Below are 26,835 nucleotides of genomic sequence, written 5' to 3'. Positions count from 1 at the left end.
CACTGATTCGTTACACACGGGCTATGGCTGCTGTTAGCCACAGCGACAGGGCTGAGCCATTGTGACAAAGACCATATTGCCTGTGGAGCTGAATGTCTTTACTCTCTGACTCTCTACTGGAAAAGTTTACAAACCTTTGTTCTAAACTACAAGACCTGTGAGAAGGTAAAAAGAAGTGGTAGAAAATGTGAACATATACATAGCTGTGTGTGTGCACGTGTACAGCAGAACTGTGGCTGTCTGGGGCCTTTGGGAGATAAGACAATTTTAGTTTTCTCAAAGAGTTAGGTTTTCCCCGTGAGGAATCTTTCTGAATTATATCACCCATTTCCTACTTTCTGAAACAGAGTATGCTAGGCATGTATTCAACTTCCCTTGAAAAAATCTCCCCACCATTTCAAGCACTAGATTTTAGATTCTGCTAAAAGCACCGATGACCCCCAGCGGCATCTCAAATGCTGTAGCTCTTCACTCAGTGGACCCGGAGTCCTTTTACAGTCTTTCTGTCTGCTTTTTGATCATTTTTCCTGCTCTTGCCTTTCTTGCCCACTGTTATTTCTTGCTGCTTTCGGTGTGCCTGATTGTGACCATCGGCTGGCTCTGCGTCTAACTCTAGAAATCATCCAACTCATTAGAAATGTACACAGAGTAATGGCCTGTGATTGAGAACCTGCAGCGTCTCTCCTGTCTGTGGCTGGTCTGTGTAGCTGAGTCCCTGGGAAGCAAAGTTACACTGTATGTGACTTGCCTCCTACAGTCCAAAGGCAGGGAGTGTCCTGCTCTATGATGGCTTCGTTGTCCCAGGGTTTGGATCGACAATAGCTGAGGTAACAGCAAGCCCTGGCTGCAGACGGTGAGTGTGGCTGGCTCCTCACACTACAGAACACCAGATCTTATCCTCAGAGTTGAGCTTCAGTAGCCAGAGCTGACTGTGTATTACCTTAATCTTGATCACAGATGTTAGCAGAGCAAGGGGCCACTGAGTCTGGCTCACAGCAATGGAATTTAAGAATTGAGAAACAGACTTGCCTATGAAATTCAAGCACAATTTCATATTCAGAGGTGTGTTTTTAAAATAGAAACCAATTATAATCAAGCACAAAAAGGCAGTTGTCGTTTGTTTTTAATCACTGGACCCAAGCCTGGTTAACTACTTTTGTTGACAGGTGTTTTATCTCCCTTGTGAGTAATTCTTATTGAAATCTACACGCTTGGTTTGCAGACGCTTTAAAATCCACTTTCGTTTTGGTTGGTGATGGCTTGTAGTTTACCTTCTATCATCAGCAGAGCCAGCTTCACGGGCATGTGCCCTGGGCAGCTACACAGGGCTCTCTGGGGCCCTGTACTCGGTTCAGTGCTCTTATACCCCTGTCTTGAAGTTCTTAATAGTTTTTAAGTAAGAGGTCCTGCATTTTCATTTTGCAGTAAGTTCTGGAACTGATGTAGCTGATTTTGGCCATCATGGACTAGGACCAGGGAATATCTAAGTTGGAAGGAGTTTAGTAATCAGCTTTCAAAACCCTTCATTTGAAAGATGAAGTAACTGAGGCCAAAGCGAAAATAGAAGTGACTTGCCCAAGGTCGTGAGACGATGTTTGGGAGATTCAGACAAGTGGGACACTTTGATCTTCAGGTCCCACGTGATCACAGCCTCTTTGCCCTACATAGAAACACTGATTCCTACCCAGTTCATTCATGCTGGGGGGGACGGCGGGGGGGCGGGGGGAGATGAGAAAACTTAATAGTAATCTGAGCAGTTAATACTTATGAATTAAAATTTTTCATTTATCCTCCTTCCCCCAACACAAATACACACAGCGTAACATCTTTGCAACATTTGAAAGTGGTTATTTACTGTAATGGAATTCTTACTAATGATATAAAAATGGAGATAAAACTGTTTAAAAAATGTCGGCAATTTCCCCAAATTAAAAATGTGAATGGCACCTTTTTTCCTGCTTACAAAAATACTGCATTTCATGGTTGGAAATTTGGAAAATGACCAAGAATTTAAAAAATCACCATGCCACAGTTTTTGCTATATTTTTTCCAGTCCTCTTTTCCATGCATGTGTGTTTTTTACATAGTTGTTCTCAAAGTCTATTCATGTGACCCTTTATGTTCCATCTAAAATTATATCAGGTTCAACTATATGTAATTTCAGTTTTTGTAGGTCAAAAAGGGTTGAATATTGGCAATTTCATGTTCAACAAATTGCAATGGTGTCTCCTTAAACTATAGTGTATTCTTTGTAAACATCATGTTTATTGGTTGTATAAAATTCCATCATGTGACTGCATGCAGATATGTAACTTATTGAACCATGATAGACAATTACTATTTTTTACATAATAGAATACTTATAACATACATAAATATTTATATATAAATCAATGTAGTCATGATTTGATAAGCATCTTATTATTTTGCCTTCATAGATGAAATATTCTTTTAAAAGTAACTTTATTTTTTATGTTAAAATAATTGGTTTTAATAAAAAGCTTGAAAAAAGTACTTACCTTGGAGGGGAGATACCGTAATCACAGAGGTGTTTTTCCCAGGGCAAGGCTTATCCATTGCACTCCAGATGTGCTGACCCCTGCGATTTCCCCAAACGTAGGAAACTTGATTGCATAGTTTGTAGTAGTGGGGGACTGCATTCGTGCTCTCCCTGGGGGCGGGGGGGTGGTGGTGGTGCTTGAACAAAGCAGAAGGGAAGAGAAAGTAAAATCATCATCCTGAAATAAAATCTTTGGTGCATTTCTTTCTGGATCTGCTTCCTACAGTTACATGCTTTTGAAAGCCCACATTTTTTGTCAACCAAGAACATGTGGGGAACATTACATAGAATATTCTGATTCTGAGTCAGTGAATTCCCAGTGACTTTGGGAGATATTTAAGGAAAGAGCTACTCAAGTGTTTATCACTCTGTGCTGAGACAAGTTTGGAATTTGGGGGAAAACTTTTAGAAACTTTTACAGTAATTGGACATTGCATGGCACCCAAGCACCTGAATTCTTTTTTCTTTTTCTTTTTCTGATACTTCATTGTTTTAACCCTCACCTGAGGGTGTGTTTATTGATTTGAGAGAGAGAGAGAGAGAGAGAAATATATGCACCCTGACTGGGGATCGAACCCATGACCCATGGTGTAGCGGATGATGCTCCAAACAACTGAGCCAGTTGCTGATACTTTTTTTGTTTGTTTGTTTTATTTTACAAAATTGTTGGTCTGGGTAGAGGGAGAGGTGGGGGAGACATTTCACCACAGCTGGATTGAGAAGCATCGTTCTAGAACCTAACCTGTATCCAGGACCAATGCAGGGAGGAGTCAATGCCTGCTCTCAGTTCATCCACACAGGCAGTGCAGGGCTTACAAAACTTCTGTGTAGGCTGTCTTATAGTATTTTTATTTCTCTGTCCCATTTTGCTCTTTTCAAAGGGCATGTCTCTTGTTCTTTCTTTTCCTCTCCTGCCCTCTTTTTCTTTCTCCTTCCTTCCTTCCTTCCTTCCTTCCTTCCTTCCAGCATTTTTCCCCCTCTTGTCTCCTGCTAGCAGGGAAAGGAGGGTGCTAGCAAACCACAGGACAATGCTTGTGAGGATTCATTGAGACATATGTCAGTAGGATCTGAGATAGGGTTTCAGAGTGCCTCTGTCTAAAGCAAACATGCTTTTTTATCCTGTTCTTGTGACAAGTCTTCCCATAGCTTGAGAACTAGGCTTTTTCCTACTTAGTAGAGACTTGGTTGCATTTTGGATTTGCAGTTGGCTGGCTCTGAATAACTTAGATGTGATTTACAGCTAAACATTTTGAAAAGAAATATGTTTATTGATTTTAGAGAGAGAGGAAGGGAGAGAAACATCAATGTGAGAGAGAAACATTGATAGGTTGCCTCCCATATAAGCCCTGACCTGGGACCAAACCCTCAACCTAGTGCCCTGACCGGGAATCGAACCCCTAACCTATTGCTGTATGAGACGATGCTCCAGCCAACTGAGTCACATGGGCCAGGGCACTAAACATTCTTTTTTTAATGTTAGCTATACTTTGGCACCTTCTCTACCTTTGACATAGTATCAAGAGCTGGCTCTAGGTAAACCAGAGCTTTTTCGGTGGAACGTGCACTACCTGATCTTTACTTCAGCAGGATCACATGTCCAGTGGAAACAGCTGTACGTTAGTGATGTTCTGTTGCCGGTGCGTGGGAGCAAGTGGCATCACTTTGGAGTGGTTCCTGGAAGCCCATCAGCCTAATGTCCCCTGGGCTACGTGCACACGTCCAGTGTTGGGAATAAAGTGAACAGCAACGATGAAATAACTGGCTTTAGTTAAATAATTTGCTGTTTACGGCATTTCTGTTTATGAATCAGTTAAAAGCCCTTTTAAATGAAATTGGATAGACTACAAAGTGTTGGTTTCATGTGTTTTATTTGCAGTTTAATCAGCGTGATCCAGCTGCTGGAGTGGGGAGAGAGGAGCTGGGGTTTTAATTATCCCTGCTTTGCCCGAGTTAGGAATTCCCAATGGTGCCGTCTGCACGAAGATACCAAAAACTGCATTGTTCTTTAATTAGCTGTTGTAATTGTTTTAGTCTAATCTCCATGATTAGCAGCAGCATTAAATACAGCAGGAAGAAAGGGCCTGTCCTCTACACGCTGCCCCAGTGAACAGAGCCATTCTTCCTTCTGGAGAGGGATATCATAGAAAATCAATTAGATCTCAACCAGCATTGATTGGAAAATGATAAAGACCAGCCCCCATGAAGAAGAGATGGCTCTGGGGAGTTGGTTTATGGTCCCCACTCCCACTTGCCTACAGGGCGCTGCAGCCTTGACCTGTCACAGAGGCATTTGGATGGGGCCCCACTGGTTGGCTCTGTCTCTCTCTGGGGATGGTGAAATGGACTGCACTGGTACCAGCTGTTGTTTTGGCTTCCAGTTCTCTGCTCTATGCATTAAAGCATAAGCTTTTATTCAGCGCTTCTTTTGTTCCAGGCATCATGCCAGGGGACCAGGGATTCAGGGATGATCAAGGCAGGCACCATCCTAGTCCACACAGTCTGTAGTCTAGAGGAGGAGACTGATGTTAATCAAACACCTGCAGAAGTGATTAGTTCATTGTAAAATGTGAAATGCTGTGAGTGGAAGCTAGGAGACAGTTTAACAAAGGTAACTCACCTGATCTGAAGGTCAGGGAGGATGTTCCACAGAAATGAAGTATAAGTTAAGATCCCGTGGGTTCAAAAGAGTTACTGGATAAACAGACCAGAGGAAGGGTATGTAAGGCAAAGGGAGTACCTTGTGCAAAGGTCCTGGGGCAGGGAGGAATTTGATCTTTCTTCTTGTTCTCTTAGAGGCAGTAAGGTGAGGTGGGAATGAGATAAATTGTGAATACAGATGCCCTGGATTCAAATTTTATTTCTGTTGTGTACTAGTTATGTGAGCTTCCTCAAGTGGCTTCATACAACTCTGCCATAGTGTTCCCATACTGTAAAATGGGGATGATAGTGATAATGATGATAAAAATAGTAGTATCTCATTCACAGAGGTGTTACAGAGATGTTTATACATGTTAAAGATTCAGAACATTGCCTGGCATATGGTGAAGCTCAGAAAGTGTGAGCTGGAGTAGCCTTAACTTTGGAGTCAGACAAAATGGCTACAGTCTAGATCTGTAATGTGTAAGCTTCGTGACCTTGACCTAGTTACCTCACCTTGCTGTCCCTGCTTTCTTATGTGTGAAGTGGAGCTAATATCCACTCACTCTGAATTGCCCTGTGGTTATGTAAGCTGTGTAGGCCCTGCTGTAGCCTATTATAGGTGCTCAGAGAACATTAGCCATTGTCCTTGTTCATGAAAGAGATGCTTGGCCCATGGCTAGAGGTTGATAGTAATGATAAGTTCCCTCCTCCTTTTCTTCCTTCTTCCCATTGTCAGTGGGCCTTGTCCTCCCCGCACCCACAGAAAGGAGACCTCTATAGCAAGGTTTCCCTGCCTTGGCCCTATTGCCATTTTGGGCTGGATCATTCTTTTCCATGGAGGCTTCCCTGTGCATTGTAGGGTGGTTAGCAGCATCCCCTGCCCACTAGATGCCAGTAGCACCCTTTCCCCTAGACATGACATCCAGAATGTCTCCAGTCATTGCCAGTGTCCCCTGGGGGGCAAACTTGCCCTCAGTTGAGAACTTCTGCTCTAGAGAAAAACAGAACAAATTAGATTAGCTGGTAACCTGGGAATGAGCCAGTGCAGGATGTTAGTATAAAAATGGCAAAAGTCTATTGGAGAGGATGGTGTATAACAGATAGCTTAGATCCGTTGAGCATGAGAAGTTTACAGTGGTTCTCAATTTTCACATCGGGATCACCCAGGGAGATTAAAAACTGGTGTTCAAGCTCCCACCAGCTAGGCTGATATAATCGGTCTGGATGCCACCCAGGCATCAGGATCATTTAAAGCTCCCTGCATGGTTCTAATGGGCTGCCAGGGTTGAGAATTACCTTCCACACAGGTATGTCTAGTTGAGGAGCTGACATACCTGTCTGAAAGGTAAGGTACTCAGCTAGACCTCAGGTATATGTGCCATGGAAAGGTCGGGACAGGAATATTATTATTACTGCTACTAGATGTCATTTATTGATATAGAAGACATAATTCTAAATGCTTTACACGTTAACTCATTTAATGCTGAAAATAGTTCTGTGAGGTACATAGTATTATTATTAACCCTATTGTAATAGTAAGGAAACTAAGGCACAGAGTGGTTAAGAAATTTTTCCAAGATCACACAATTAAAACTGGTGGAACTAGGAATGGGACTCTGGTCAGTTAGCAAGAGCCCAGGCCCCAAGGCCTTCAGGAGTGGGGCTGGAAAAGAACCAGACATGGGCATTGGGAATAGTGTGTTTGAGGTCCTGCAGAGTGGATTAGATGAAGACCTTGATGTGGCAGATTGAAGGAGATACCAAGCATTTATTCACTCATGTATCAAACTTTTATTGAGCACCTACATACAGTGTTCCAGCCATTGTGCTAGGTTCTGGAAATACACCCTGGCTGAAACAGGCGTGGTGACTTTCCTGAGGGGGCTTACAATCTCATAGTCTGTGGAAGAAACAGACAAGAAACCAGTAAACAATAGTTAACACATGTTGACTGGTGGTAATAAGAAGATTAATAAAGAGCTACTATCAAATCTAATGGAAGGAAGTGGTTTACAAAACACAGTGAAATCTCAGCCCTGTGGTGGAGTTTACTCCAGCTGACTCAGCGGGGCGTCCTGTGCAGAAGCAATGTAGCCTCGTGGTTAGGACCCCCAGCCCTGGAGCGAGGGCAGCTAAACCTAGGTTCCAGTTCCCACTTCCCCTTTAATTTCCTCCTTGAGTGTTTATTTAGTCTCTACCTACCTGCCAACAACACTCATACTAGGAATCCAAGATCCCCAACTTCATGGAACTTAGCTAGAAAAAACAGACTATAAACACCTACGCGAACACGTAAATAACAAAACTTCAAGGGAGGTGGAAAACTGCTATGAAAAAGACTAAACAGAGTGATGAGATGAATAATGGCTTGTGTGCGGTTGGTGCTATCTGAGCCCCGCTGTGGTGATGAGAATAAATGGGACAGATATTCAAGGATGCAGGGGAAAGTGCTCCAGGCAGGAGAGGCATGTGCAGAGGTACTGAGGCGAGAACAAGTGTGGCCCCTGCTGGTCAAAATGGAGTAATGAGTAAGGGGAGGGGAGAGGAGCTTCTGGAGGTGGGCAGTCACTGAGTCTCAGAGGGCCTCATAAGCCATGATAAGGAGCTTGGAATTTATTCTAATTACACAAGAGCACATGAGGTTAATGAGACACTGCATGTAAATATCTGTACAGTGCTGCCCTGACCACTGTGGCTCAGTAGGTTGAGCATTGTCCTGCAAAGCAAAGGGTCACCATTTCGATTCCGAGTAAGGGCACATGCCTGGGTTGTGGGTTCGGTCTGTGGTTGGGGCATGTATGAGGGGCAACCATTCAGTGTTTCCTTTCACATCGATGTTTCTCACCCTCCCTCCCTTCCCCTCTCTCTATTAAAATATATATATATATATTCTGAACAGTTCCTGGAACATGTGCTGGGTCCCATAAATATTAGCTCTCAATGTCATTGTTTATTTATAGTTACCTTTTATTTGCGCATTCATTCCCCAGGCCGCTGGTATATCCGTCATGAATCTCAAAAGTTGCCATTCCTCTTCAGTCGTAAATGACCCACAGAGAAGTTACAGCTCAAAGAACCATGAAGAGACGGTGGGAGGTGAACACCTAGAAATGGAATCATGTTGCAATTTATTGCTGCCAACAATGAGAGGCCCCATTAAGTCAGCCTGAGGTTTCAAAATCAGTTCTTTCAGTTACCACTGTCTGTAAAAAGTCAGCTTTATCTCAGATCCTTCCAATATCCAAGCCAGCCAAGTAAAGATAAAACAGGGCCTCAGGAGAAGGGACTCTGACTCAGAAATCTGCGGGAAGTGGGGAGACAGGGGAGTCATGTCCCACCCCCCCCCGACTCCCACCCCCAGCTGTTGTTAGAAACTCAGTAAATACCCACTGCCAGTCACCTACGGTCTCCCAGGCCCAGATGACATGTGTAAACATCTCTCCTCCATGTGGTATCCAAAGACTGAGTCAATAAACTTAATTTCCTGTGGATTCCACTGTTTGGTTGCTGCAGCCTAGAAAATTGATCAGATAAAGGCTGTGTACTTCGGGGAGCATAGTTGGCATTGGAACATGGCAGCGGTGGGGCCAGCCTGGTGGGACCTTCTCTAATCCCCTTTGCTCTAACATGCTGCTGGGGCCTGACCCTCTTCTAGCATTTTTTGGGAGCTTTACAGGTCATCATCCCATTCTCATTGTCTTCCCCCACTACCCACCCCTGTGTCAAGGCACAAAGATCTCAATTTAATTTGATTTAATCCAGTGGTGAGAATCGTGCATAGTTAAGATCAGGGCAGGCTCTTCTGATTTGAGTCCAGAGCAATTGGGTCAAGGGCCCTGCCTGGCCTTGGAATCAGACCTGGGAGCTACCAACAGGTTGCCTGACCTCTTGAGCTTCCATTTCCTAACCTAGAAATCATTCTGTATCTACCTCATAGGGTTCACTTATTCACCAGAATTTATTAAGTGCCTGTTACGTGTAAGGCCCTAGGAGATATTTCTTTATTATCTTGGAATACTAAACGTCCTGGTGGAGAGACAGGCCAGAATCAACCAGCCAATAAGTAAACCAAGACTACAGTAATGAGTTGTCGTGAGTGGGTGCTAGGAGAGAAGCAGGAGAGTCTTAAATCAAGGGAGGTTCTGCATGTGATAGGGGCTCGGGAAAGGGCTCTCCAGGGGCCAACATTTAAACTGAGCTGCAAAGAATGAGGGTAGGGGGAGAACAGGACATGCAGATGCCCAAAAGTGGCAAATGCAGAGGACAAGAAATGGACAGAGGACAAGAAATGGACAGAGATCAAGGTGGCTGGAGGGAAAGAAAGAGGCATGAGTTTGGGTTGAACAAAGAGGTTGGTTCAGAGCATACAGGGTCTTATAAATCCCAGGGTGTCGTCGGCGGCGGCAGCCGTCCGTCTCGAGAGACGATGGTGTAGCTTCTTAAGAGTCTATCTGCACCGCCGAGAATGGTTGTGCAGTCCGACTCGGGAGTGACACGGTATCTGTCTCCTCCCGTGTTGAATCGACATCTTGCGATGACGCTGGAGTGTCCTCTCCAGTGAAGCTGAAGCTACAGAGCCTGGGCAGGGTGATATGGAGGGTCTGCTGTTGCCCATGCAGCAGACCCCCCCTCTCTTCGCAGCTGAAGGGTCCAAGGGAAAGACGGAGTCAATACAGCTTGGCTTCAGGTGCGCCACAGGAGTTGCCGGTGTTGACTACAACGTCAAACCGGTTGCCTTAGGGACTCCGGCTCCGGATTTTCTGTCGGGGTTTACTCCCTTAGCCTTTCCCCTGAAGAGGTATGCCGCAAGGCAGCGGAGGTTTTTTGGAGTCAGAGTTTTCCTTCTCTGATGTGCCCTGACTGGAAGATCGAACCAGCGACACTTAGCTCGCAGGCCGACGCTCAATCCACTGAGCCAAACCAGCCAGGCTGGGTAGGGATTAAGAACCAAGATTTTTACAGGTCTAGAGGAGAATAAGCTTGGTACATGCACAAGATAAGACAAGAATTTATGATGATACCTGCTCCATTTGGGAGAAAGTTGGAGGCCTCTCTGATTTGTCTGTTCTCATGGATTTTCTAACAATGGATTGCTGTACTGTGGAGGAGGAAGCTCTCCTGGAATCAAGGTAGAGGGATTCCTGACTCTTCCCTACAATTACTATGTTACTGTCAATAAGAGGAAGAAAGAAAATGACAGGGAATATTCATTTAGTATCTGTTTTGTACGTGTTGCTTTGCATATGCTATCTCCCTGAATCACAGCAATAGCCTCCTGTGCTATGACTGCCATGTTTCCAGTGATCGAAATGAAAGTGAGAAAGTTTAAATGACTCTTGCCCCTTGTACATTTCCGTGCATGCTTTGCTTCTTTCATTCACTTAAGCTACGTGGGCCTCAGTTTCTGTACTTGAAAATGAATGGAATGCGCCAGATTGTGTTTTAAGCCTTCTTACTTCTAAAGTCAATGGAGTAGACTGGGTTTTATTCTAAGGGCTTGCACCAACTCTTGGCTGAGTTTTGCTATAGCCTCCGAATTTGCCTCCTGCCTTCTCCCTTTGTCCAGCAGTGGACTGTCCTCACAGAGCAATGCTTTTAAATCTGGAGTCAGATGAGGTCATGCCTCTGCACAAAACCGACCAGTGGCTCCTCGTGCCACTTGGAGTATAAGCCAAAGGTCCAACCTTGTCCTAGCTACCACTCACCTCTGGATCTTACTGCCTCCCTCTCACTCACCCCTGCCAGGCACATTGCACCAGGACCCAGTTTTTCTCTTTTTGCTTTGGCCACTAGGAAGCTCAGAGCCGCATCTAATGGCAATTGGAATCAATTAGCTTCAGTTTGGAAAGTTTCCCCTCCCTCATTGTGGTTATTGATTTTCTGTCTCTAGTGTAGTGGTTTCTGGTTTCTGTGGCTTTCATTGCAGGCCTTTCTTTTATGGAATGAGCAAGTATAAATTGTAACCTAGTTTTATATGCTGCTATCAGCTAATTGTGTGTCCATTTTCGCTTTTAGTATGTGTCTTTTTTGGGAGAGCAGATGTGTCGATGCCATTAAGGGAGAAGCAGTTCGTGGAGTGAGGGGGGAACCTATAATGCATATCTGGGATCTAGAATCTAGTGGTTTCTAGAGGGCTCTGAAAATGACTGACTCGGCCACTTGCAGCTGAGTTGCCGGCTGGGTTGACTATACACTTTCCTCTTTCTCTGTGGCACCCAGCGGAGCTAGTGTGTGGGTGATGGATGGGCTTGGGAGTCTCCTGGCCAGAGAGCAGGGAGCTGATGAACACTCCAGAACCATGGTTCATTACCCTGGGGCCTGTCACTTCAGAACTTTCTCCAGGATCTCCTGATCCTAAGATTTTACAGAGACCTCCTGAAATGATTCTGGGAAAGGGACTGACTTTAGAAGTCAAAACTAGTAACTGGGAGTTGACAAGTTTGGTTTGACCTGAAGAATGTTTTGAAACAATTAATGTTCTTCTACGACCCTTGCAAAGCATATTGACCTTATAATTAATGACCACGGCCCATTGATGTGTCCTGTCCAAGGCTGCGTTTTGAGTCTCAGGACAGGATATAGTAAAAGACTCTCTTTAACTTTTCCTCAACCCCAGTTTGGAGTAGATCCTTCTAGCCTAACCCACACTTTCCAGTTGAGGGAATGGAAGCTTGGAGAGATTAAGAGATAATATTTATCAGGCCCTGATGGTAGTTGCTCCACATCAAGGCAAAATCACTCTCAATACCATACAGAGTGGAGTTCATTTTGTTTGTTTTATTTTTGTTTTGTTTTTTACTTTTTTTCCCCAATGGTTTGAACTTTTTTTTTCCCTAATGAAAGGAAGGCTTGTTTTTGCCTGACAACACAAACAGTGTTATAGCAACATCAACGGAACGCCACGTTGAAGCAGGAAAGAATTCACCCGCAGCCCCACCGATTTGGCCACAAATCAAGCAGTGTGCGTGGATATGAGCAGTCCCTGTCCACAGGCATAAGTCATCTGTACATATTTGTAAGCACAAGGAACATTCTCTTCCAAGAAACAGAACACTCCAGAAAAGTCAGCAATAAAAGAGGGATTGTCGGGTCGGTCGCTGGCCGCTTAGGTGGCAGCTGGAGGCCCTGTTTGTGAGGAAGGCCTTGTTTGCTGGTGTAAGGCCTTGCTGTTTCCCCTCTCCCCGCCTTTTCTACCCCCATGCCAGCCCCAGCAGCCAGGTACCAAGAGGTTGGCTGAGAGGAAGGCTAAGCAGACCAGCCTCCTGCTTCCTGCCCTCACAAGCAGGGTTGCTGGGCACCAGGGCAGGGGCTGGGAAGTGAAACAGCAGATTTTTGTCTGGTCTTGATGTTGGCAGACAGCCCAAGCCAGCCCTGTGAACATCACTGACCAGGTGCCTGGGGTGGGCGTGGTCAGAGGTGCCCTTGAGTTAGGGTGACACTGTCCAGGAGCCGGCAGCGCAGGGGAGGGCATCTGTGGCCTCTGCCCTCTCTCCCAGCCTCTCTGCTCAACCTCCACTAGTGGGGCTTTTTCTTAGAGGACCTGGTCCTTCAGGAGGGGCCTGGAGTCTCCATTTGGCACACAGCGGACCTTTCCAGATAAGAATAAGATGGGAACATTCCTGATCCATGAGCATTTGCATAAATACCAGAACTTGCCAGAATAGCAATAATGAGGAGTGGCTTTGAGCCAGACTTCTCCAATTCAGTATCTGCCCCTGCCCCTCCTTGTGCAAATTACTTTGTTCTCTCTGTGCTTCAGTTTCCTCATCTGCAAAGTGAGATGATAAAAGGGTTATTGTGAGGACTAAATAGTAGCACATGCACACACATGAGCACATGGAAAATGTGAAAACCACAGAAGGTCTGCCTATGCTCTAGTTAACAGTATTGTATCGATGTGAATGGTCTGCTTTGGTACTGCCCTGCCTTTACATAAGATGTCCCTACTGGGGGAAGCTGGGGGAAGGAACACGGGACTCTGTCCTATCTTGGCAACATCCTGCGAGTCTATTAATTATTTTTTAAAACAAGTTGAAAAAGAAGGAAAGAAAAATATGGGAATGTATGTAAAGCCTTAGGACAAGGCTTGAGGCCTGGGAAGCCCTACATGAATGTTAGTGATGATGACGTTGGCGATGATGACAATTTGAGGATGTTTTTAGTCCATCCTTCACAGAGCTTCTCTTACCTCCAGGTCCCTCCCCTCCTGTCCTCTCCCTCCCCCTCCCTCCTGGCCAGAGCTCCAGGCACTGCTGATGGATGACATTCCCTGAGCACAACTTGCTTCCTGTTGCTTCATTCTGCTCACGCACGCAGCACCTCTGTCTAGAGTGCCCCTCTAAAGCTTGTTGTCTGGCCAGCTCCTTCTCATCCAGATCATACCTTGCCTCTTCTAGAGTGCCTTCATGGGCCCCTCTGAACATCACCTGGACCCCCCTCACTGCCCCCCATAAGGCTGTAAAGCAGGGAAATGAGCATGAACATGAGAGAAACGCACATTCTCCTACCACACCCAGACACCTGAATCAGAAACTGGGGGTGGGGTGCGGTGGAGTCTAGCGATCTGCAGTGCAACAGCCCCTCATCCTACCGGCCCCCCAGTGGTTCCGAGGAGCCTGCTCTCACCCAGCACTCCTCACACTTTGGCGCAAGTCACCTGGGATCTTGTTCACCAGTAGATCCTGATCAGCAGGTCGGGGTGGGGCCTGGGATTCTGCATTTCCAGCAAGTCCTAAGGTGATGCTGATGCCTCAGAGCCCCTGTCCACATCTCCTTTCTGCTGGCAGGGCAGTGGGGGCTCAGCAGTTTGCTGCTGCTATTGAAATAGTGGGTAGATTTGCAGGGACCGATTATCTGTGACGAATCTTTTCATTGAGGGGAAGCAGGGCAAAGGAGAACCCACGTCATCTCGCAGGGGCTAGGAAAGGGAGGCTTGTAAGCTGGAGAGGAAAGAGGCAGTCCACCTGTTCCTCCCAGGCAGCACATACCCCATGCTCTGCTCGGCCCCCTTTTTATTCTAGTAGGGTCTGGGAATGGAGCCATGGGACATGACCATTGAAAGGGACACTCTGTACAAACTTGGAGCCAGCCTCTCTCTTCCGTCCCCCATTCATGCATTTATTTATTCTGCAAATGTTTACTGAATTGAGTAGGAATGAAGACACATTAGTGGGTCAGACAGATGTGCACCCTGCCTTCAGGCAGCATCATCCTCTGATGGGGGCAGATGTCAGTTGTTGATCAGGACTGCAACAGCTGCAATGCGATGGAAGTTCAAGGGCTCTGAGACCATGTAGCTGTGGGACGTGGCCTGGAAGTCGGCAGAGTTTCCATGGGGATGTAATATTTAAGCTGAAATGAAGTGCAAACTGGGAAAGGATTATTTTAGGAAGAGGAAGCAGCATATGCAAAGGTCCTGGTCTGAGTGGGAACCCAGTAATGACTGGGGAGAATGCTAAGAAGCAAGAGAGAAAGCCCAGAGGGGAAAGTGGAGGGTGGGCAGGGGGCGGGGCATGCAGGGCTTTGCAGGCTACAGTAGGAATTCGGTCTTTGACCTGGTAAGAAAGGGAAGGATTTTAAGCAAAGGATTCCTCTGGCTGCTGGGTGAGGCGGGGTTGGATGGGTGGGCAGCAGGGTAAATGCAGGAATCAGTCAGGAATCTGCTGCCCTCGTCAAGGTGCCAGGAGATGGTGGAGCTGGAGGGACGTGATGCCCCAAGAGAGACTTAGGACTTGGGAAGGATGGGAGCTTGGACACGAGGAAGAGGAAGGTGTTGTTAAGGAAGTGTCCAGGAATTTAGTTCAGTTGTGGCTCATTCCTAAAGGCAGACCCAAAGAGCAGCTGCCTTGGAGCTCACATGACCTCTTTCCTCTGCCACCTCTGTTCCCAGGGGCCCCTCCTCCTGTGCACCTGAGATCTATGCATTTTACTTTCCCCTACCTAGCCTCCCTCAGCATCCGCCCAAAGGTCATGTTCTGCCGGTGGAGAGTGTCTCACCCACTTATCTGTCATAAGTGAGAGTTGGGCTGGAGCAGCGGGGACAGCAAGTCAGAGTGGTTCCCTCCCTGCCCTCTCTCCCTGTCTCCTGCCAACACGCATTCTTGCTGAGGGAGGGCCCACTGTGTGTCAGATACCTTTAGACCAGTGTTCTCAACCAGGGACGATGGTGCCCCGAGGGGACATTGGCAATGTCCAGAGACATTTTTGGCTGTCGCAGCTGGGGTGAAAGGAGAGACAGGTTCCTAGCGTGACTGGGAAGAGGCCGGAGATGATGCTAAACCTCCTGTGACACACAGGTCAAGCCCCCACAGCAAAGAATCATCTGGCCCCAAATATCAGTAATGCTGAAGCTGAGAAACCCTGTCACAGACCCTTGTACTTCTCTGAACCTTCTTCTCTTCTCTTTGTCGGCCAATATCTTCTGAGCTCTGTTTGCATGCTCGGCTCCATGCTAGACATCTGCTTTTCCGTGAATCTTCAGTTCATTTTGTCATCCCTGTTCCTATTCATCTGTTGATCCTTTGCCTCCATCCACCAAGACTTACTCAGTACCAGCTATGGCACTAGTCACTGTTCTATCCACTCTTTGTTTTACTTCTATCCTCATGACAGTTAGAGGTGATAGACATTGTTTTCCCCACAGAAAATAATGAATCCCATTTACTGAGCACCTACCACATGCCAGGTGATCAGAATCAGGAAGGTTACTGATTTCTAACCCTCCTGGCAACTGTGACTTAAATTAGGTTCTATAATCCCATTTAGCCAACACTGAGATGAGGATGCTTGGCTAAGAGAAGGAGCTCATTCAAGTTCACATGACTAGGACATGGGAAAGAAGCCAAGGATCGAGGGGATCTTTTGGCAGGTGAGCAAGAGTGTGGGTGGGTGTCTTAGGATTGAACTAGCCTGTGAGGAGACAGGTAGAGCTTCTGTCTTCTCTGCACACAAGTCACCTCTCCCCTCACTTTACAGGGTGGTGGGTGAGCAGTGGAATGGTTGGGAGGAAGAGTTCTGAGAAGAAGGGAAGGAGCTCTCTTCATTCTGGAACTGGGCTGGGACCCCCTATTTCATAGTGAAGACTTCGAGCAGCAACTTTTAAGACAGGTTCAGCACACTATTGACATTCTGATCTGGATCTTCCTTTGTTGTGTGGGGGCGAGGGGGCTGTCCTGTGCGTTGTAGGATGTTTAGTGGCATCCCTGGCCTCGACACACTAGATGCCTATAGGATCCCACCCCACCTCCCCAAGTTGTGAAAACCTACAGTGCCTCCAGACATTTCCAAACCTCCCGTGGAGTGGGGGCATCTTTCCACTGCCTGAAATTGAGAACGACTGCCCTAAGATAAGCAGCCTGTCCCTGGTTTTATAGAAGAGGAAGGCAGGCCTAGAGAGAGAAGTCAGTTGCCCTGGAATGATAGGAAGCTCAGTTTAAGACTGAGCTCAGGCCTCCTGGTCTCCTACTGAGGGTACATTCCACCCACTCTGCATGGGAGACCACCAAGAAGGAAAACTGATCCTCAGTCCCTGAACACCCAGTATCAAGCCTTCCCTCAGATTTCTTTTAAGGCTCTTTATTTTAGAGACTTCCAGGCATTAGCCCCTCTGCAGATGGCAGCAGAGGAGGGGAGAGCGTGTGTAACCCTTCACTGCCCACTCCGCGGAGGCCAGGCTTTCCCGCTGTGCTTTCCCTCCAGGAGCAATTGCCCAATTGAATTCCATTTGTAGACTCTGCCTCCTAGGGCTCAGGAAGGCCCCCGGGCATGGAAGCCATCCAAGCCTGGATCAATCCCTTCTTTTATTCAGGGCAAAGTTACAAATGGGCAGGAGTCATTGGAAAGCTGTTCCACCTCGCTGTGCAGAGGCCCTTATGAAAGATGTATTGATGGATCCTCTTGTACCAGGATATTACTGGCCTCGGAAAGGCAGGAAATAAGGATTCTACAGGCTCGTCTTCCTGCCACAAAAACCCTCTTTCAGGTCAAATTCTCTCTCTGCCCAAACACATTTGACTTAAATCATTTCGCTGCAAATTGTAAATAAAATAGAGATGACTCCCATAATGAGAAAGAGAAACACCATTTTGATATAGTTTTGACTTACAGAAAATAAGGCATTAAAACTATATAGGCTCATTGAACTAAAGGATTCTCAGGCCCCGGGCACTAGCCCAGTTGTTTTAGGCAGCACAGGATAATAAACACCAGAACATGTACCACCCCCAAAAGACCAGCCTCTCAGGTTCAAAGTTCAGCCCTGACGTACTCTAGCTGTGTGGCCTTGGGTGAGTCACTTTGCCACTCTAGGCCTGCATCCCCTTTTCTGTATAATGAGGGGGCTGGAATAGATGCCTCTAGCTTCATGAATTCAAGAACTTTCAAGACTTGGAAACTCAAACATACCCAAAGGACACATTTTAGAGGTTAGGTGGGACCTTTAGGAAGAAATTAGGATTAGATAAGGTCGTGCAGGGTAGCTCCCTGGTCTCAGGCTCCCGGCCTCCAGAAGTGTGAGCAGTCACTGGCTGCTGTTTCAGCCCTCGCCCCAGTCTGTGTGGTAGCTGGAACAGACTAAGACAAATGGGCACCTTCAAGTTGTGAGCTTTCAGACATGTATACAAAAGGAAGTTTTTAAAAATCCTGTTCATATCCAGTCTTTCAGAAGTCCATTTGTTGTATAAAGTGAAACACAGATGTATAGGCAGACTGCATTTCACTTGGAGTTTAGGTTTGGAAGTTAGCACTTGGGGCCAAAAATCCTGTGCAGTCTGGATTTTTGTGCTTGCTTGTGTCTTCGCGCTCCTCTTTCTCTCTCACTCGTTCTTCCTCTCTTCAGTTCTCTCACTTTTGCTTCTTCTCTCACTCTTTCCCCCTCTCCAGCCACCTACATTTGAATTCAGTACAGTATTCAGAGCCACATGTGATGTACATCCATCTGTCCTAGCTCTGGCTGCTGTAACAGAATACTGTAGACCAGGTGGCTTAGAAACAGCAGACACTTCATGTTCACAGTTCTGGAGGCTGGAAGTCTGAGATCAGGGTGCCAGCATGGTCCCTCTTCGCAGCTGCACACTGCTGACTTCTGTATCCTCACCTGGCAGAAAGGAGGCAAGAGCTCGGTGGGGTCCCTTTCGTAAAGGGACTAATCGCATCATGATGGACCTACCCTCATGACCTGGTCACCACCCCAGGGCCCTGCCTCCTAATACCATCCCCCTGGGGGTTAGGATTTTAACATCAATTTGGGGGGTGACACAGACATTTGGTCTATAACAGTACCACATCTAATCTCATAATAGAAAAATGCACTTGGTAAATTCCCCTGAAACTGATCACTGATCCCTGGGTGCCCAGGGAGAATAAAGCCCTCTCAGCTGTTCTTTGGTACGCTGAGGACCTCCTGGTTCACTTTATAGTTGTGTGTTTCCCTCTATGGGTGTCAGGAAAGGGCGTAACCCAGCAGTGCTCTTCAGCAGGCAAGGGCGCCCCCTCGCCGCTCCAAGCCCGAACTCCCTTAGAAGAAATGAGTGTAAACACCCACTCCCGGGACCCTGTGGCTGCACGAGCTTCTGGGGAGAGGGGGTTGGCACACAGGACTGACTGTTTCTCACATGTGTGGGCTCTTTTCATCTGGAAATAAAAGTTCTCCGGAAGCCAGAGTCGGGGATTTGTGGGGTCTAACAGCTATGAATGCTTTAGTAGAGTAACACTTCATCTGTTCAGCGCTATTAAGAAAGAAGATATTCTGTCTTATAAGTAAATGTTCCAGAAAACCAAAGTGGACCCCTATCAGTATCTCATACCCACACACACTCACACACTCACACAATTTAATGTGTCTTCATGGAAGTTGTGTCGCATCTTTTGTGCCATATAAAACGGTCCGAAGAACAAAATGCAAAGTGTTCTCAATGGCATCACTGTTATTATCCTTCTTCTTATATTGTGTTGTGCTTCGATTTAGTGATACCTGAAGAAAATAGGAAGGTGTGATGGGGCCCCTGCAGGGAGTGGCCCCACATGTTCCTGCTGTACTCCCCCCTGATTCTGCCCCCCTCCCTTCCTGTCAGCACCGTTCTCAATACATCTGCTCCTAAAAAGCCTCACTGACCTCCTCTCCTCTCACTCATACACAGATACACATTCCAATCTGCTATTTATCAGATCCAGAAAGGTAGTATTTTGGATATCAGAGAAAGTAGGTTAGTAACTGTTGATTTATACTCGTGTTGGACCCATGAACTTGAATCCAAACCTGAGAATGAAGTGCCTCCTGTTCCATATGGTCAAGGCCAAGGGCATCCTGAAGAAGGGAACTGGGACAAGCTTTAGAATCAGCACATCCCTGAACTGCATCCTGTCCTCTGTACACAGGGAAGCAGGCAAGGTCACTGTGAGTTGGTAGTGGAGTGAAGTGTGGCTGCTGTCCGCAGCAGGCCCATGGACACAGCCCTGAGTGTAGCTGTAAATGTACGTGTGGGCTTTAGTCAGGTGTTCCTTGCCACCCAGAGGCTGGGTCTGTGGCTTTGTTCTTGGCAAGTTTGCTGAGTCCTGGCAGAGGAATGTCACAGCTGCAACCTCATTATTCCATACTCTCCCCATCTATGCAAAGGTGGGTGATAGGTACACAAATAGATTTATTTATATTGAACCTATGAGAACATTCTGTGGAAATAGACACCTTCTCATTCAGATTTACCTGCCAAGTGCATAGAAGGAACTGGGACTGGCTTAACTGGTCCTGCAACTTTAATAGTGACTCATTCGGTTCCCATGATTTTTGGGGTAAAAAAATCTTACCTGTGGATTTATTTCATTGTTGACAGGTGATGCTTTTGGACATAGGCTTGTAGCAGGTTCAGGGCCAAGAAAACGCCAGCTATTTCAAAGAGGCTGAGCTTGAAGTAAGCTGAAATGAAAGGTGTTCCACTCACTTCACCACTCCCCTCTCCCAGTCCAGATCCCAGCACCATTATTTCACACCACGCCTGTCCTGTATACACACAGCCTTTCTGTAATCCCAGGATAGCATCGCTTTAGTAACAGCTTTGGTTGGGGGAGAGGAGAGGAAAAAGAAACCGATCTGCTGCCAAAGATACACATCTTTGCACCTGAACTTGCAGCTGCCCTTTCCTCTGCGTAGAGCCCTGTCCTTCCAAATCCCAGCAGTCTCACTCCCTCAGGTGCTTCCTCAAGGATCAGCTTCTGGGGGAGGCCATCCTGACCACCACTTTTAAAATCACAAGTGCTCACTACTCTCTCTGCTCTGATTTGTTTTTCTTCATAGTCGTAATTACCAGCTGACAGACTGTATGTATACGTGTAGGTATCCTTTGTCTTTCCCATTCCAGTGTAAATCCCAAGCAGCCCTAACTTTATGTCTTATGAAATATATGTGTATATACACATGCACACGTATATACAAACACGTAGTCACACCTCAGTGCTCGTCGGCTTCAGAACTCGCCAAACACTGTGCTTCTCATATTTTGACGAGAAGAAAGGGTTTCAGCACTGAGTGCTCGCTCTGACTCGTGTGAGAACTTGTGTGAGTCACGACGCCGTCCTGCAAGGGAAGAGGCTTCATTTGCCTCCTTGTTTGCTACTCCCGGGTTTGGGCGCTCGTCACGAGCTTCTAAAATTAATGACAAGTACCGAGGTACCACTGTATTTATTGTTTACATATTTGTTTTGTTCATATATCCTGAGTACCTGCTCCAGAAGTGATTCTCAACAAATATGAATTAATTGATTATAAGATAAGCCTCAATTTTAGAAACATTAAAATGATGAAAAATACAGTTATCTTGAAGTCAAGAGAATGTGGTAAAACAGCCTGTAAAATGCCCGGATTACTTAGATTAACTAATCCATCTACCCCTAGAATCAGAATGAAAGGCTGAATGTGTTCTGAAGATGTGTTGGGGTGAAATTATCCCTCTTCTGACTCCCAGCCGTTATAATATCAATAATTGCAACAACAAAAAGTATTGTAATGCCTGTGTTCTAGGCTTATTTCTCAGAACTTCTCATGCATTCTCTCATCTAACCCTCAGTGGCATGTGTGTCATGCTGATTTAAGAGATGAGACAACTGGGGCCATAAGAGGGTGTCAGAATTTTTTGATTGATGTGAAAAAGTTTTTATATACTCACAGGTAAAGTGCAGTGTTGACAATCTGACTGTAAAGGGCCAGAGAGTAAATATTTGGGGCTTTGCGGGCCATATGCTCTGTCACAATGACTCAGTTCCACCCGTGTAGCTCTAAAGCAATTGTAGAAAATGTGTAAATAAACAGGCATGGCTGTGTTCCACTAGCTCTAGTTTGCTGAGCCCTCAATGAAATATTATATAATCTTCACGAGGGCAAGGATCTTGCTCTTTTTTTTTTTTTTTTTTTCTTTTGTTCATCACTGTATCCCATGCAGGGAGCACACAGCTTTTTGCACATAGTAGCTCCTGGATGGATGGATGAACGAACCAGGGAATCAGATGGTGGTCTGCCTATTGAGACCACCACAACTAAAGCTCCTGCCTTCCCATTTTTCTCTCCATGCACTTATTTCCTTTACCTTACTACAGCCTTCTCTCCCTCCTTCATCTCCTTACCCATTCCAGGCCAAAGGGCCAGCCCCCGCCTTCCCAGCCTCACCGAGATGCCCCTGGGGAGTTAGAGTTGGGCAATAGAGCTCAAAGAATTCTTCTGACAGTGGTGGCTTTCTGGAACCTCTTGGGGTTGTGTGTGTGTTTATTGATTCATCTCCTTCCACCCTCCCTATTCTCAGAAGGGTGTATGGCAGTCTACAAAACCAGATTGAATACGTTAAAATGAAGCCAATGAAAGGAAACGTGATGGTGGTACTGCAACTTGGAGTCAGGATTGACAATAAAGCACAGGCCATGAGGACCTTGCTATAGGGAACCAGGGAGTTGGCTTTGTGCTCTCTAGCAGCCATTGGGAAAAGCAGATCTGCTCCCTTCCATCACCCCGTGTCCAAATAACTGACACAGACCATTGCTCATGGCAGGCAGTCTGTTCTTAGTGCTCAGGGCAGCTGGAAGTTTCTCCAGAGATCCTTATAAGAAGACACAGTGAGATCCAAGGACCAGCAACGAAGAGGCCTCCTCACAGAGGGCATTGTCAGAGTACCTGGCTGGCACTCCGTCTGCTGCAGCCATCCCTGGGCTGGTAGTCTCTTGTCTTATACCACAGCATATATCCCATCACATTATCCTCAAATGGGTGAGGACGCATCCAGGTATGGACGTGTGGTCTTCAAACACCATTCAAGCATAAAGTGAGAGCTGTCAGTCAGGGAGACCCCATGAAATTCTGACTGCTTCGGACCTTTGGCTCCGTCCCATCACTTCCCGAGACCTCAGGCTGCTCCTCTGAGACGTGGGGACTGATACTAGCGCTCACCGCTGGCTTTGTGGCGGGGCCCAGATAAAAAGACCACATTGTGCTATTTGTCACTGTTATTTCATGTAAGGCTCACTGCAACATCCCAAGGTAAATGTCATCCCTGTTTGCCTTCTGCTGCCGAGTGCTTTCGACCAGTGTTTCTCAGCCTTCTTTTCATTATCACCCTCCTAAGAAGAAATTTTAAGTTCTTAGTGAGAGAAATTAAATATCAAGGGATATGATTTCATCACATAGGTTGAGCTTTGGAGGGTCACACACCATTGGAATAGCTACGATTTTTTTCACCACCGCTCCTCCTTAACCAGTCTTGCCTCCAAGGGACAGTATCACCCCTGGAGAGATGGCATGCTTAGATATATTAGCTTCTCTTAACAGCCCATTTGGTGGAGGAACAAACTGAGGCCGGAGAGGTAAAGCAACTTGCCCAAGGTCCATAATTAGTGAGAGCGAGTTGGGATTCAGCCTTAGAGTCTGGCTCTAGCCTGTGTTTTGAGCCACTCTTAACTCATGACAACAATCTGGACTCTGTTATATGTCTTGCTTTTTTCACTTGTCCATACACCTCGTTGATTGTTCTGTTCTAGTACATATATAGTTTTGCCTCATTCTTGCTAATAGCTGCGTTGTTACCCACTTGTATCAGCACAGCATAAGTTATTTAACCAGGTGGGTTATTTCCAGTCTTTTGCAATTAAAATCTATGCTGTTACAATCCTCCCTGCACATGTGTCATTTTACTTAAGTGCACGCAGCCCTGAAGGTTGAATTCCTAGAAATGGAATTGCTACACGCCTGCTAAAACATAGCATTTTGTTGGGAGTATGGAAATGTCTCCAAAGAGCTGAAATTCTTACTGAACCATCCAAGGTCAATTTGCACCACTTTCTTAACAACTCACCTACTGTTTTGACCCCCAAATGCCGCCTGACCTGATTATTGATTTAGACGTGGGCTCCCCACCCCTGCCACCTTTTATGCATTTAGTCACTGAATTACCCTCTTGTCATCTGGTATTTCCCTGCGAGGCTTTGCACAGTTTATTTTTGAACTTCAGTTCTCATTTCATTAAAAGTAAGCTTAGGCAGCCAGCTTTCACTCCTTCTCCTTGGGTGCGTGCTTTGAAACAGGGCCGAAAGAAAGCAGCCTCATGGCCTCTCCCAGGTCTCAGCCCCCGGCAGGCTGGGCGAAAGCAAAATCCTTCCCGTGTTGCTCGTCCATTCGAAACTTTCTCAAAGAGCAGGTTCTCATTCTGCAGACCTTCCTGCAGACCTGGCTTGTAGCCATCAAGGAAATCGGCATGAGCGGTCCTGGTTCAGGATCTGCAGAGGGCACATTCAAATCTCTTCTCCAGTCTCCATGGCTGAGAAGGCTAACTCAGCCCCTGTGCTCTGTGCCCTCAGCTAGGAAACCGTGAGGTACAAAGGGGGCTGGAAAGTCACGCAGTGCCTTTGGCCCCTCTCTGCAGCAGTGTTGCCTGGATTAAAAGCCTGCTGCTGCACTGTCAAAACCATCTCAGTAATGAAAGCCAATGGGGTTCGGCAGTGGTTTGTTCTGTAAGTTCCTGGAGGAAGAGCAGGTTAACAGGATGGAGAGGCCCGGATGGTGTTTAGTGCAGGCAGACTGTGCCAGCCTCCTCTGCGTGGTTATGAGGCCCAGCTGTGGCTTACTGCCGCCTCCGCTCCCGTCCTGTGAGCTGTTCTCTCAGACTCAGATTTGCTGGTAAAGATGGCGGCCAGGTTTATCATTGCAGCAGCTGGGTTCCAGTGTAGTGATGGGGTTACCTATGCTTTCTCCCTCTGCCTGGAGCACGGTAAGTACACAGAAGTGGATTTAATGCATTTAGGCATTTGTTCAACAAATCTTTACCCAGTTTCTGTCATGTACTAGGTAGGGTTTGGGGGTGCATAAAGGACAGAACAAAATAGCTTGCAGTCTAACTGAAAGATGCAGACAATGAGCAAATATATGATATCCCAGATGTGATAAGTAGCGTGTGAAGGAGCATAGAGGGATAGGGAATGCCTAATGGGGGGAGGGGGGCTGGTTTCTCGGAGAGCATCTTCTGAGCAGTTGCCTGAGGAGTGAACCATAAAAATAACTAGGGGGCGACTTTTCCAGGCATAGAGGATAACCAGTGCAAAGACCCTTAGGCAGGTTCCGGCATTTACCTTGAGAAGCACCGGTTTAAGGTCTGTGTAGAGCACCACATGAGGTCAGAGCTGAAGGACATTCAGTGAAGCCTCTTCCCTATCAGATGAACACTGAGGCCAGAAAGGGGGAAACTGACTGCCCCAAGGTCACACAGCTACTGGTAGGACAGTTTTTCAGGACTCCCAGATCTCTTCCTCATACTTCACAGAGACTTTGAGGGGCCTCAGAGCAGCTGGGAATGTGTCAGCAAACCCGGTTCAACACCCAGCTCCTCCAGTCATCAGCTTTGTGACTCAAATTACTTCACCTCCCTGAACTCAGCTCCCGCATCTGTAAAATGGGAATAATGACAGCAGTGACCTTTAGGCTTGCTCTGAGGATTCAGTGAGAACACATGGGCTCGGTGCATGGTGGGTAGTAGCTGTGCCGTGGATGTTAGTTATGGGCCGCACACTTTTTGGTCCTGAGCTGGACACAGTACACCCCCTGCCCGAATCCCTCACCCCCAGTTGTGACACTCCCCCTTACCTGCATGGTTATCACTTGACCGAAACCACATTTGCATTTCCTCAGACTTCGCTTTTGGGGACTGATTTTCCCAGTGGAGACGTTCGGCAGGTGGGACCTGAGGGGCATGCTTTGTTTTCTTCATCTGCAAAGTGGAGCAAGAATAGCGCTACTAACCACCTCTCACGCTTGTTGTAAGGACCCGGCAAGGCGACGCACAGGAGTGCTGAGTGCTCTGTGGATGGCAGTGTCACTAACAGAACACGGAATCCGGGCAATGTGATGGAAAGGAGATTCTGCTCCCTGGCTCAAGCAAATGGCCGCACCCTTCCACATTGCAGTGTTCTCGTGTTAAGGGGGGAACCCAATACCATTGGCATTGGGTTATGAGAATTCAGTAAGCTAATAATCCTAAAGTCTAAACATTGAGCACAGTGTCTAATGCCAAGAATCAGGAAATATGACTTTGGCTCTTCTCTCCATTCCTTCCCTCTTCCACCAAAATGATTTCTGAAGGTATTTCCTAATTGTTTGATTCCATTTTACAGATGAAGAAACTGAGACTCAAAGAGACTATTGAACACAGCCAGGAAGAGAGGAGCCAAGATTTGAACCCCGATAGTTTTGACTCCAGCCTGGAGAGACTTCCTCTGCCCTCCCTAATTGCAAAGCTCACTCTTGATTCTTTTTTCATTTTTATTGAATTTACTGGGGTGACACTGCTTAACAAAATTATACAGGTTGCAGGGGCACAGTCCCACAACGCATCGTCTGCACACTGTACTGTGTGCTCACCACCCCAAGCCAAGTCTCCTTCCATCCCCGTCTACCCCCCCATGCCCTCCTCCACACCCGCACCCCCGCCCCCAGCAGGCACCACATCGTTGTCCATGTCTGTCAGCTTTTTCTCGTTTTCTTTTTTGCTCCATGTCTTCCCCACCCCCCACCGTCAGCCTGCTCTCTCTGTCTATGAGTCTGTCTCTGTTTTGCGTTTACACAATGGAATACTCCTCGGCCATGAAGAAAAAGGAAATCTTACCCTTTGCAACAGCATGGATGGACCTGGAGAACATTATGCTACGTGAAATAAGCCAGTCACTCTAGATTCTTAATGCTTTGATTTGATTGAAAAATGATCTGATGGAGGAAGGCCAGACCCTCCGTGACTCATTCTTCTCCACCTCTGGTGTGAGCCAGAGGGTCACTCTGACCCTGGAGAAAGCCACCCCCCTGTGTCCCTGGGCTCTGGGCTCTAGGCGCCAGTTGACTTCATCTCCAGCAATCCCTGCTGACGTTCACGTCAGATCCACCTCACATTTTTATTTTCAGAGCCTCTTAGATGTCTTGCACATCTAATTCCTGGTCCCGTGAGGCTGTGCCTAATTAGCCTTTGATTATTCACAAGCACAGAGGCAGGAACAGGGAATTGGGGCCTCCTTGCTCTAATCACCCATAGGAAACTTTAGCAAAGCTGTAGCTTTCTAGAAGTAGCTGAGCCAGGATTTGGAGATCAGAGGTGAGAGCACTCAAGAAATAACCAGTCTGCCCTGTC

At 46.6% G+C, this 26,835-nt stretch overlaps 1 protein-coding gene and 1 non-coding gene across 2 annotated transcripts in view; both read left to right on the top strand.

Moving 5' to 3' along the window:
• Nucleotides 1-26,835, top strand: part of XYLT1 (xylosyltransferase 1) — a 300,460-nt gene that overhangs the window by 115,222 nt on the left and 158,403 nt on the right. The window lies entirely within an intron of this gene.
• LOC150009208 (U1 spliceosomal RNA) lies at nt 2,512-2,675 on the top strand. The gene has a single exon (XR_016511540.1). It is a non-coding gene; the product is annotated as a U1 spliceosomal RNA (small nuclear RNA).

This window comes from Furipterus horrens, unplaced genomic scaffold, assembly GCF_987537825.1.
Source record: "Furipterus horrens unplaced genomic scaffold, mFurHor1.1.pri manual_scaffold_5, whole genome shotgun sequence".
Taxonomy (NCBI): Eukaryota; Metazoa; Chordata; class Mammalia; order Chiroptera; family Furipteridae; genus Furipterus; species Furipterus horrens.
This window is presented reverse-complemented; position numbering and strand designations above follow the sequence as displayed.